Here is a 14,623-nt window from a genome sequence, read left to right on the forward strand (position 1 = left end):
GTGCTGGGCAAACAGGTTTTGCAGCCATTTGAGCTAAGATTTTAAAATTATTCACATAATGAAAACCTATACTTTGTTTCAGGCGAGTTTCCCATTCAAATGCATGTAACAGTGAGAAACGCATTGTCTTGGCGAAATAAAGCGTTTTTGAACAACTTCATATAAATCGCTGTAACTTTTGATGGAAGATTCAGATATACGTATTCATGACTTTATCTTATAGAACTCAATATCCCCGTGCTGGGCAAACAGGTTTTGCAGCCATTTGAGCTAAGATTTTAAAATTATTCACATAATGAAAACCTATACTTTGTTTCAGGCGAGTTTCCAATTCAAATGCATGTAACAGTGAGAAACGCATTGTCTTGGCGAAATAAAGCGTTTTTGAACAACTTCATATAAATCGCTGTAACTTTTGATGGAAGATTCAGACAAACATGTTTATGGCTTTATCTTATAGAACTCAATATCCCCGTGCTGGGCAAACAGGTTTTGCAGCCGTTTGAGCTAAGATTTTAAAATTATTCACATAATGAAAACCTATACTTTGTTTCAGGCGAGTTTCCCATTCAAATGCATGTAACAGTGAGAAACGCATTGTCTTGGCGAAATAAAGCGTTTTTGAACAACTTCATATAAATCGCTGTAACTTTTGATGGAAGATTCAGATATACGTATTCATGACTTTATCTTATAGAACTCAATATCCCCGTGCTGGGCAAACAGGTTTTGCAGCCGTTTGAGCTAAGATTTTAAAATTATTCACATAATGAAAACCTATACTTTGTTTCAGGCGAGTTTCCCATTCAAATGCATGTAACAGTGAGAAACACATTGTCTTGGCGAAATAAAGCGTTTTTGAACAACTTCATATAAATCGCTGTAACTTTTAATGGAAGACTCAGACAAACATGTTTATGGCTTTATCTTATAGAACTCAATATCCCCGTGCTGGGCAAACAGGTTTTGCAGCCATTTGAGCTACGATTTTAAAATTATTCACATAATGAAAACCTATACTTTGTTTCAGGCGAGTTTCCCATTCAAATGCATGTAACAGTGAGAAACGCATTGTCTTGGCGAAATAAAGCGTTTTTGAACAACTTCATATAAATCGCTGTAACTTTTGATGGAAGATTCAGATATACGTATTCATGACTTTATCTTATAGAACTCAATATCCCCGTGCTGGGCAAACAGAACAGGTTTTGCAGCCATTTGAGCTAAGATTTTAAAATTATTCACATAATGAAAACCTATACTTTGTTTCAGGCGAGTTTCCCATTCAAATGCATGTAACAGTGAGAAACGCATTGTCTTGGCGAAATAAAGCGTTTTTGAACAACTTCATATAAATCGCTGTAACTTTTGATGGAAGATTCAGATATACGTATTCATGACTTTATCTTATAGAACTCAATATCCCCGTGCTGGGCAAACAGGTTTTGCAGCCATTTGAGCTAAGATTTTAAAATTATTCACATAATGAAAACCTATACTTTGTTTCAGGCGAGTTTCCCATTCAAATGCATGTAACAGTGAGAAACGCATTGTCTTGGCGAAATAAAGCGTTTTTGAACAACTTCATATAAATCGCTGTAACTTTTGATGGAAGATTCAGATATACGTATTCATGACTTTATCTTATAGAACTCAATATCCCCGTGCTGGGCAAACAGGTTTTGCAGCCGTTTGAGCTAAGATTTTAAAATTATTCATATAATGAAAACCTATACTTTGTTTCAGGCGAGTTTCCAATTCAAATGCATGTAACAGTGAGAAACGCATTGTCTTGGCGAAATAAAGCGTTTTTGAACAACTTCATATAAATCGCTGTAACTTTTGATGGAAGATTCAGATATACGTATTCATGACTTTATCTTATAGAACTCAATGTCCCCGTGCTGGGCAAACAGAACAGGTTTTGCAGCCGTTTGAGCTAAGATTTTAAAATTATTCACATAATGAAAACCTATACTTTGTTTCAGGCGAGTTTCCCATTCAAATGCATGTAACAGTGAGAAACACATTGTCTTGGCGAAATAAAGCGTTTTTGAACAACTTCATATAAATCGCTGTAACTTTTAATGGAAGACTCAGACAAACATGTTTATGGCTTTATCTTATAGAACTCAATATCCCCGTGCTGGGCAAACAGGTTTTGCAGCCATTTGAGCTAAGATTTTAAAATTATTCACATAATGAAAACCTATACTTTGTTTCAGGCGAGTTTCCCATTCAAATGCATGTAACAGTGAGAAACGCATTGTCTTGGCGAAATAAAGCGTTTTTGAACAACTTCATATAAATCGCTGTAACTTTTGATGGAAGACTCAGACAAACATGTTTATGGCTTTATCTTATAGAACTCAATATCCCCGTGCTGGGCAAACAGGTTTTGCAGCCATTTGAGCTAAGATTTTAAATTTATTCACATAATGAAAACCTATACTTTGTTTCAGGCGAGTTTCCCATTCAAATGCATGTAACAGTGAGAAACGCATTGTCTTGGCGAAATAAAGCGTTTTTGAACAACTTCATATAAATCGCTGTAACTTTTGATGGAAGATTCAGATATACGTATTCATGACTTTATCTTATAGAACTCAATATCCCCGTGCTGGGCAAACAGGTTTTGCAGCCATTTGAGCTAAGATTTTAAAATTATTCACATAATGAAAACCTATACTTTGTTTCAGGCGAGTTTCCCATTCAAATGCATGTAACAGTGAGAAACGCATTGTCTTGGCGAAATAAAGCGTTTTTGAACAACTTCATATAAATCGCTGTAACTTTTGATGGAAGACTCAGACAAACATGTTTATGGCTTTATCTTATAGAACTCAATATCCCCGTGCTGGGCAAACAGGTTTTGCAGCCATTTGAGCTAAGATTTTAAAATTATTCACATAATGAAAACCTATACTTTGTTTCAGGCGAGTTTCCCATTCAAATGCATGTAACAGTGAGAAACGCATTGTCTTGGCGAAATAAAGCGTTTTTGAACAACTTCATATAAATCGCTGTAACTTTTGATGGAAGATTCAGATATACGTATTCATGACTTTATCTTATAGAACTCAATATCCCCGTGCTGGGCAAACAGGTTTTGCAGCCATTTGAGCTAAGATTTTAAAATTATTCACATAATGAAAACCTATACTTTGTTTCAGGCGAGTTTCCCATTCAAATGCATGTAACAGTGAGAAACGCATTGTCTTGGCGAAATAAAGCGTTTTTGAACAACTTCATATAAATCGCTGTAACTTTTGATGGAAGATTCAGACAAACATGTTTATGGCTTTATCTTATAGAACTCAATATCCCCGTGCTGGGCAAACAGAACAGGTTTTGCAGCCGTTTGAGCTAAGATTTTAAAATTATTCACATAATGAAAACCTATACTTTGTTTCAGGCGAGTTTCCCATTCAAATGCATGTAACAGTGAGAAACGCATTGTCTTGGCGAAATAAAGCGTTTTTGAACAACTTCATATAAATCGCTGTAACTTTTGATGGAAGATTCAGATATACGTATTCATGACTTTATCTTATAGAACTCAATATCCCCGTGCTGGGCAAACAGGTTTTGCAGCCATTTGAGCTAAGATTTTAAAATTATTCACATAATGAAAACCTATACTTTGTTTCAGGCGAGTTTCCCATTCAAATGCATGTAACAGTGAGAAACGCATTGTCTTGGCGAAATAAAGCGTTTTTGAACAACTTCATATAAATCGCTGTAACTTTTGATGGAAGATTCAGACAAACATGTTTATGGCTTTATCTTATAGAACTCAATATCCCCGTGCTGGGCAAACAGGTTTTGCAGCCGTTTGAGCTAAGATTTTAAAATTATTCACATAATGAAAACCTATACTTTGTTTCAGGCGAGTTTCCCATTCAAATGCATGTAACAGTGAGAAACGCATTGTCTTGGCGAAATAAAGCGTTTTTGAACAACTTCATATAAATCGCTGTAACTTTTGATGGAAGATTCAGATATACGTATTCATGACTTTATCTTATAGAACTCAATATCCCCGTGCTGGGCAAACAGGTTTTGCAGCCATTTGAGCTAAGATTTTAAAATTATTCACATAATGAAAACCTATACTTTGTTTCAGGCGAGTTTCCCATTCAAATGCATGTAACAGTGAGAAACGCATTGTCTTGGCGAAATAAAGCGTTTTTGAACAACTTCATATAAATCGCTGTAACTTTTGATGGAAGATTCAGACAAACATGTTTATGGCTTTATCTTATAGAACTCAATATCCCCGTGCTGGGCAAACAGGTTTTGCAGCCGTTTGAGCTAAGATTTTAAAATTATTCACATAATGAAAACCTATACTTTGTTTCAGGCGAGTTTCCCATTCAAATGCATGTAACAGTGAGAAACGCATTGTCTTGGCGAAATAAAGCGTTTTTGAACAACTTCATATAAATCGCTGTAACTTTTGATGGAAGATTCAGATATACGTATTCATGACTTTATCTTATAGAACTCAATATCCCCGTGCTGGGCAAACAGGTTTTGCAGCCATTTGAGCTAAGATTTTAAAATTATTCACATAATGAAAACCTATACTTTGTTTCAGGCGAGTTTCCCATTCAAATGCATGTAACAGTGAGAAACGCATTGTCTTGGCGAAATAAAGCGTTTTTGAACAACTTCATATAAATCGCTTTAACTTTTGATGGAAGACTCAGACAAACATGTTTATGGCTTTATCTTATAGAACTCAATATCCCCGTGCTGGGCAAACAGGTTTTGCAGCCATTTGAGCTAAGATTTTAAAATTATTCACATAATGAAAACCTATACTTTGTTTCAGGCGAGTTTCCCATTCAAATGCATGTAACAGTGAGAAACGCATTGTCTTGGCGAAATAAAGCGTTTTTGAACAACTTCATATAAATCGCTGTAACTTTTGATGGAAGACTCAGACAAACATGTTTATGGCTTTATCTTATAGAACTCAATATCCCCGTGCTGGGCAAACAGGTTTTGCAGCCATTTGAGCTAAGATTTTAAAATTATTCACATAATGAAAACCTATACTTTGTTTCAGGCGAGTTTCCCATTCAAATGCATGTAACAGTGAGAAACGCATTGTCTTGGCGAAATAAAGCGTTTTTGAACAACTTCATATAAATCGCTGTAACTTTTGATGGAAGATTCAGATATACGTATTCATGACTTTATCTTATAGAACTCAATATCCCCGTGCTGGGCAAACAGGTTTTGCAGCCATTTGAGCTAAGATTTTAAAATTATTCACATAATGAAAACCTATACTTTGTTTCAGGCGAGTTTCCCATTCAAATGCATGTAACAGTGAGAAACGCATTGTCTTGGCGAAATAAAGCGTTTTTGAACAACTTCATATAAATCGCTGTAACTTTTGATGGAAGATTCAGACAAACATGTTTATGGCTTTATCTTATAGAACTCAATATCCCCGTGCTGGGCAAACAGGTTTTGCAGCCGTTTGAGCTAAGATTTTAAAATTATTCACATAATGAAAACCTATACTTTGTTTCAGGCGAGTTTCCCATTCAAATGCATGTAACAGTGAGAAACGCATTGTCTTGGCGAAATAAAGCGTTTTTGAACAACTTCATATAAATCGCTGTAACTTTTGATGGAAGATTCAGATATACGTATTCATGACTTTATCTTATAGAACTCAATATCCCCGTGCTGGGCAAACAGGTTTTGCAGCCATTTGAGCTAAGATTTTAAAATTATTCACATAATGAAAACCTATACTTTGTTTCAGGCGAGTTTCCCATTCAAATGCATGTAACAGTGAGAAACGCATTGTCTTGGCGAAATAAAGCGTTTTTGAACAACTTCATATAAATCGCTTTAACTTTTGATGGAAGACTCAGACAAACATGTTTATGGCTTTATCTTATAGAACTCAATATCCCCGTGCTGGGCAAACAGGTTTTGCAGCCATTTGAGCTAAGATTTTAAAATTATTCACATAATGAAAACCTATACTTTGTTTCAGGCGAGTTTCCCATTCAAATGCATGTAACAGTGAGAAACGCATTGTCTTGGCGAAATAAAGCGTTTTTGAACAACTTCATATAAATCGCTGTAACTTTTGATGGAAGACTCAGACAAACATGTTTATGGCTTTATCTTATAGAACTCAATATCCCCGTGCTGGGCAAACAGGTTTTGCAGCCGTTTGAGCTAAGATTTTAAAATTATTCACATAATGAAAACCTATACTTTGTTTCAGGCGAGTTTCCCATTCAAATGCATGTAACAGTGAGAAACACATTGTCTTGGCGAAATAAAGCGTTTTTGAACAACTTCATATAAATCGCTGTAACTTTTAATGGAAGACTCAGACAAACATGTTTATGGCTTTATCTTATAGAACTCAATATCCCCGTGCTGGGCAAACAGGTTTTGCAGCCATTTGAGCTACGATTTTAAAATTATTCACATAATGAAAACCTATACTTTGTTTCAGGCGAGTTTCCCATTCAAATGCATGTAACAGTGAGAAACGCATTGTCTTGGCGAAATAAAGCGTTTTTGAACAACTTCATATAAATCGCTGTAACTTTTGATGGAAGATTCAGATATACGTATTCATGACTTTATCTTATAGAACTCAATATCCCCGTGCTGGGCAAACAGGTTTTGCAGCCATTTGAGCTAAGATTTTAAAATTATTCACATAATGAAAACCTATACTTTGTTTCAGGCGAGTTTCCCATTCAAATGCATGTAACAGTGAGAAACGCATTGTCTTGGCGAAATAAAGCGTTTTTGAACAACTTCATATAAATCGCTGTAACTTTTGATGGAAGATTCAGATATACGTATTCATGACTTTATCTTATAGAACTCAATATCCCCGTGCTGGGCAAACAGGTTTTGCAGCCGTTTGAGCTAAGATTTTAAAATTATTCATATAATGAAAACCTATACTTTGTTTCAGGCGAGTTTCCAATTCAAATGCATGTAACAGTGAGAAACGCATTGTCTTGGCGAAATAAAGCGTTTTTGAACAACTTCATATAAATCGCTGTAACTTTTGATGGAAGATTCAGATATACGTATTCATGACTTTATCTTATAGAACTCAATGTCCCCGTGCTGGGCAAACAGAACAGGTTTTGCAGCCGTTTGAGCTAAGATTTTAAAATTATTCACATAATGAAAACCTATACTTTGTTTCAGGCGAGTTTCCCATTCAAATGCATGTAACAGTGAGAAACGCATTGTCTTGGCGAAATAAAGCGTTTTTGAACAACTTCATATAAATCGCTGTAACTTTTAATGGAAGACTCAGACAAACATGTTTATGGCTTTATCTTATAGAACTCAATATCCCCGTGCTGGGCAAACAGGTTTTGCAGCCATTTGAGCTAAGATTTTAAAATTATTCACATAATGAAAACCTATACTTTGTTTCAGGCGAGTTTCCCATTCAAATGCATGTAACAGTGAGAAACGCATTGTCTTGGCGAAATAAAGCGTTTTTGAACAACTTCATATAAATCGCTGTAACTTTTGATGGAAGATTCAGATATACGTATTCATGACTTTATCTTATAGAACTCAATATCCCCGTGCTGGGCAAACAGAACAGGTTTTGCAGCCATTTGAGCTAAGATTTTAAAATTATTCACATAATGAAAACCTATACTTTGTTTCAGGCGAGTTTCCCATTCAAATGCATGTAACAGTGAGAAACGCATTGTCTTGGCGAAATAAAGCGTTTTTGAACAACTTCATATAAATCGCTGTAACTTTTGATGGAAGATTCAGATATACGTATTCATGACTTTATCTTATAGAACTCAATATCCCCGTGCTGGGCAAACAGGTTTTGCAGCCATTTGAGCTAAGATTTTAAAATTATTCACATAATGAAAACCTATACTTTGTTTCAGGCGAGTTTCCCATTCAAATGCATGTAACAGTGAGAAACGCATTGTCTTGGCGAAATAAAGCGTTTTTGAACAACTTCATATAAATCGCTGTACCTTTTGATGGAAGACTCAGACAAACATGTTTATGGCTTTATCTTATAGAACTCAATATCCCCGTGCTGGGCAAACAGGTTTTGCAGCCATTTGAGCTAAGATTTTAAAATTATTCACATAATGAAAACCTATACTTTGTTTCAGGCGAGTTTCCCATTCAAATGCATGTAACAGTGAGAAACGCATTGTCTTGGCGAAATAAAGCGTTTTTGAACAACTTCATATAAATCGCTGTAACTTTTGATGGAAGACTCAGACAAACATGTTTATGGCTTTATCTTATAGAACTCAATATCCCCGTGCTGGGCAAACAGGTTTTGCAGCCATTTGAGCTAAGATTTTAAAATTATTCACATAATGAAAACCTATACTTTGTTTCAGGCGAGTTTCCCATTCAAATGCATGTAACAGTGAGAAACGCATTGTCTTGGCGAAATAAAGCGTTTTTGAACAACTTCATATAAATCGCTGTAACTTTTGATGGAAGACTCAGACAAACATGTTTATGGCTTTATCTTATAGAACTCAATATCCCCGTGCTGGGCAAACAGGTTTTGCAGCCATTTGAGCTAAGATTTTAAAATTATTCACATAATGAAAACCTATACTTTGTTTCAGGCGAGTTTCCCATTCAAATGCATGTAACAGTGAGAAACGCATTGTCTTGGCGAAATAAAGCGTTTTTGAACAACTTCATATAAATCGCTGTAACTTTTGATGGAAGATTCAGATATACGTATTCATGACTTTATCTTATAGAACTCAATATCCCCGTGCTGGGCAAACAGGTTTTGCAGCCATTTGAGCTAAGATTTTAAAATTATTCACATAATGAAAACCTATACTTTGTTTCAGGCGAGTTTCCCATTCAAATGCATGTAACAGTGAGAAACGCATTGTCTTGGCGAAATAAAGCGTTTTTGAACAACTTCATATAAATCGCTGTAACTTTTAATGGAAGACTCAGACAAACATGTTTATGGCTTTATCTTATAGAACTCAATATCCCCGTGCTGGGCAAACAGGTTTTGCAGCCATTTGAGCTAAGATTTTAAAATTATTCACATAATGAAAACCTATACTTTGTTTCAGGCGAGTTTCCCATTCAAATGCATGTAACAGTGAGAAACGCATTGTCTTGGCGAAATAAAGCGTTTTTGAACAACTTCATATAAATCGCTGTAACTTTTGATGGAAGATTCAGATATAAGTATTCATGACTTTATCTTATAGAACTCAATATCCCCGTGCTGGGCAAACAGAACAGGTTTTGCAGCCATTTGAGCTAAGATTTTAAAATTATTCACATAATGAAAACCTATACTTTGTTTCAGGCGAGTTTCCCATTCAAATGCATGTAACAGTGAGAAACGCATTGTCTTGGCGAAATAAAGCGTTTTTGAACAACTTCATATAAATCGCTGTAACTTTTGATGGAAGATTCAGACAAACATGTTTATGGCTTTATCTTATAGAACTCAATATCCCCGTGCTGGGCAAACAGGTTTTGCAGCCGTTTGAGCTAAGATTTTAAAATTATTCACATAATGAAAACCTATACTTTGTTTCAGGCGAGTTTCCCATTCAAATGCATGTAACAGTGAGAAACGCATTGTCTTGGCGAAATAAAGCGTTTTTGAACAACTTCATATAAATCGCTGTAACTTTTGATGGAAGACTCAGACAAACATGTTTATGGCTTTATCTTATAGAACTCAATATCCCCGTGCTGGGCAAACAGGTTTTGCAGCCATTTGAGCTAAGATTTTAAAATTATTCACATAATGAAAACCTATACTTTGTTTCAGGCGAGTTTCCCATTCAAATGCATGTAACAGTGAGAAACGCATTGTCTTGGCGAAATAAAGCGTTTTTGAACAACTTCATATAAATCGCTGTAACTTTTGATGGAAGACTCAGACAAACATGTTTATGGCTTTATCTTATAGAACTCAATATCCCCGTGCTGGGCAAACAGGTTTTGCAGCTGTTTGAGCTAAGATTTTAAAATTATTCACATAATGAAAACCTATACTTTGTTTCAGGCGAGTTTCCCATTCAAATGCATGTAACAGTGAGAAACGCATTGTCTTGGCGAAATAAAGCGTTTTTGAACAACTTCATATAAATCGCTGTAACTTTTGATAGAAGACTCAGACAAACATGTTTATGGCTTTATCTTATAGAACTCAATATCCCCGTGCTGGGCAAACAGGTTGCAGCTGTTTGAGCTAAGATTTTAAAATTATTCACATAATGAAAACCTATACTTTGTTTCAGGCGAGTTTCCCATTCAAATGCATGTAACAGTGAGAAACGCATTGTCTTGGCGAAATAAAGCGTTTTTGAACAACTTCATATAAATCGCTGTAACTTTTGATGGAAGATTCAGATATACGTATTCATGACTTTATCTTATAGAACTCAATATCCCCGTGCTGGGCAAACAGGTTTTGCAGCCATTTGAGCTAAGATTTTAAAATTATTCACATAATGAAAACCTATACTTTGTTTCAGGCGAGTTTCCCATTCAAATGCATGTAACAGTGAGAAACGCATTGTCTTGGCGAAATAAAGCGTTTTTGAACAACTTCATATAAATCGCTTTAACTTTTGATGGAAGACTCAGACAAACATGTTTATGGCTTTATCTTATAGAACTCAATATCCCCGTGCTGGGCAAACAGGTTTTGCAGCCATTTGAGCTAAGATTTTAAAATTATTCACATAATGAAAACCTATACTTTGTTTCAGGCGAGTTTCCCATTCAAATGCATGTAACAGTGAGAAACACATTGTCTTGGCGAAATAAAGCGTTTTTGAACAACTTCATATAAATCGCTGTAACTTTTGATGGAAGACTCAGACAAACATGTTTATGGCTTTATCTTATAGAACTCAATATCCCCGTGCTGGGCAAACAGAACAGGTTTTGCAGCCGTTTGAGCTAAGATTTTAAAATTATTCACATAATGAAAACCTATACTTTGTTTCAGGCGAGTTTCCCATTCAAATGCATGTAACAGTGAGAAACACATTGTCTTGGCGAAATAAAGCGTTTTTGAACAACTTCATATAAATCGCTGTAACTTTTAATGGAAGACTCAGACAAACATGTTTATGGCTTTATCTTATAGAACTCAATATCCCCGTGCTGGGCAAACAGGTTTTGCAGCCATTTGAGCTAAGATTTTAAAATTATTCACATAATGAAAACCTATACTTTGTTTCAGGCGAGTTTCCCATTCAAATGCATGTAACAGTGAGAAACGCATTGTCTTGGCGAAATAAAGCGTTTTTGAACAACTTCATATAAATCGCTGTAACTTTTGATGGAAGATTCAGATATAAGTATTCATGACTTTATCTTATAGAACTCAATATCCCCGTGCTGGGCAAACAGAACAGGTTTTGCAGCCATTTGAGCTAAGATTTTAAAATTATTCACATAATGAAAACCTATACTTTGTTTCAGGCGAGTTTCCCATTCAAATGCATGTAACAGTGAGAAACGCATTGTCTTGGCGAAATAAAGCGTTTTTGAACAACTTCATATAAATCGCTGTAACTTTTGATGGAAGACTCAGACAAACATGTTTATGGCTTTATCTTATAGAACTCAATATCCCCGTGCTGGGCAAACAGGTTTTGCAGCCATTTGAGCTAAGATTTTAAAATTATTCACATAATGAAAACCTATACTTTGTTTCAGGCGAGTTTCCCATTCAAATGCATGTAACAGTGAGAAACGCATTGTCTTGGCGAAATAAAGCGTTTTTGAACAACTTCATATAAATCGCTGTAACTTTTGATGGAAGATTCAGATATACGTATTCATGACTTTATCTTATAGAACTCAATATCCCCGTGCTGGGCAAACAGGTTTTGCAGCCATTTGAGCTAAGATTTTAAAATTATTCACATAATGAAAACCTATACTTTGTTTCAGGCGAGTTTCCCATTCAAATGCATGTAACAGTGAGAAACGCATTGTCTTGGCGAAATAAAGCGTTTTTGAACAACTTCATATAAATCGCTGTAACTTTTGATGGAAGACTCAGACAAACATGTTTATGGCTTTATCTTATAGAACTCAATATCCCCGTGCTGGGCAAACAGGTTTTGCAGCCATTTGAGCTAAGATTTTAAAATTATTCACATAATGAAAACCTATACTTTGTTTCAGGCGAGTTTCCCATTCAAATGCATGTAACAGTGAGAAACGCATTGTCTTGGCGAAATAAAGCGTTTTTGAACAACTTCATATAAATCGCTGTAACTTTTGATGGAAGATTCAGATATACGTATTCATGACTTTATCTTATAGAACTCAATATCCCCGTGCTGGGCAAACAGGTTTTGCAGCCATTTGAGCTAAGATTTTAAAATTATTCACATAATGAAAACCTATACTTTGTTTCAGGCGAGTTTCCCATTCAAATGCATGTAACAGTGAGAAACGCATTGTCTTGGCGAAATAAAGCGTTTTTGAACAACTTCATATAAATCGCTGTAACTTTTGATGGAAGATTCAGACAAACATGTTTATGGCTTTATCTTATAGAACTCAATATCCCCGTGCTGGGCAAACAGAACAGGTTTTGCAGCCGTTTGAGCTAAGATTTTAAAATTATTCACATAATGAAAACCTATACTTTGTTTCAGGCGAGTTTCCCATTCAAATGCATGTAACAGTGAGAAACGCATTGTCTTGGCGAAATAAAGCGTTTTTGAACAACTTCATATAAATCGCTGTAACTTTTGATGGAAGATTCAGATATACGTATTCATGACTTTATCTTATAGAACTCAATATCCCCGTGCTGGGCAAACAGGTTTTGCAGCCATTTGAGCTAAGATTTTAAAATTATTCACATAATGAAAACCTATACTTTGTTTCAGGCGAGTTTCCCATTCAAATGCATGTAACAGTGAGAAACGCATTGTCTTGGCGAAATAAAGCGTTTTTGAACAACTTCATATAAATCGCTGTAACTTTTGATGGAAGATTCAGACAAACATGTTTATGGCTTTATCTTATAGAACTCAATATCCCCGTGCTGGGCAAACAGGTTTTGCAGCCGTTTGAGCTAAGATTTTAAAATTATTCACATAATGAAAACCTATACTTTGTTTCAGGCGAGTTTCCCATTCAAATGCATGTAACAGTGAGAAACGCATTGTCTTGGCGAAATAAAGCGTTTTTGAACAACTTCATATAAATCGCTGTAACTTTTGATGGAAGATTCAGATATACGTATTCATGACTTTATCTTATAGAACTCAATATCCCCGTGCTGGGCAAACAGGTTTTGCAGCCATTTGAGCTAAGATTTTAAAATTATTCACATAATGAAAACCTATACTTTGTTTCAGGCGAGTTTCCCATTCAAATGCATGTAACAGTGAGAAACGCATTGTCTTGGCGAAATAAAGCGTTTTTGAACAACTTCATATAAATCGCTGTAACTTTTGATGGAAGATTCAGATATACGTATTCATGACTTTATCTTATAGAACTCAATATCCCCGTGCTGGGCAAACAGGTTTTGCAGCCATTTGAGCTAAGATTTTAAAATTATTCACATAATGAAAACCTATACTTTGTTTCAGGCGAGTTTCCCATTCAAATGCATGTAACAGTGAGAAACGCATTGTCTTGGCGAAATAAAGCGTTTTTGAACAACTTCATATAAATCGCTTTAACTTTTGATGGAAGACTCAGACAAACATGTTTATGGCTTTATCTTATAGAACTCAATATCCCCGTGCTGGGCAAACAGGTTTTGCAGCCATTTGAGCTAAGATTTTAAAATTATTCACATAATGAAAACCTATACTTTGTTTCAGGCGAGTTTCCCATTCAAATGCATGTAACAGTGAGAAACGCATTGTCTTGGCGAAATAAAGCGTTTTTGAACAACTTCATATAAATCGCTGTAACTTTTAATGGAAGACTCAGACAAACATGTTTATGGCTTTATCTTATAGAACTCAATATCCCCGTGCTGGGCAAACAGGTTTTGCAGCCATTTGAGCTACGATTTTAAAATTATTCACATAATGAAAACCTATACTTTGTTTCAGGCGAGTTTCCCATTCAAATGCATGTAACAGTGAGAAACGCATTGTCTTGGCGAAATAAAGCGTTTTTGAACAACTTCATATAAATCGCTGTAACTTTTGATGGAAGACTCAGACAAACATGTTTATGGCTTTATCTTATAGAACTCAATATCCCCGTGCTGGGCAAACAGGTTTTGCAGCCGTTTGAGCTAAGATTTTAAAATTATTCACATAATGAAAACCTATACTTTGTTTCAGGCGAGTTTCCCATTCAAATGCATGTAACAGTGAGAAACACATTGTCTTGGCGAAATAAAGCGTTTTTGAACAACTTCATATAAATCGCTGTAACTTTTAATGGAAGACTCAGACAAACATGTTTATGGCTTTATCTTATAGAACTCAATATCCCCGTGCTGGGCAAACAGGTTTTGCAGCCATTTGAGCTAAGATTTTAAAATTATTCACATAATGAAAACCTATACTTTGTTTCAGGCGAGTTTCCCATTCAAATGCATGTAACAGTGAGAAACGCA

The sequence above is a fragment of the Aulonocara stuartgranti genome (genome assembly GCF_965226115.1).
Source record: "Aulonocara stuartgranti genome assembly, chromosome: 9".
In the NCBI taxonomy this organism is placed as follows: Eukaryota; Metazoa; Chordata; class Actinopteri; order Cichliformes; family Cichlidae; genus Aulonocara; species Aulonocara stuartgranti.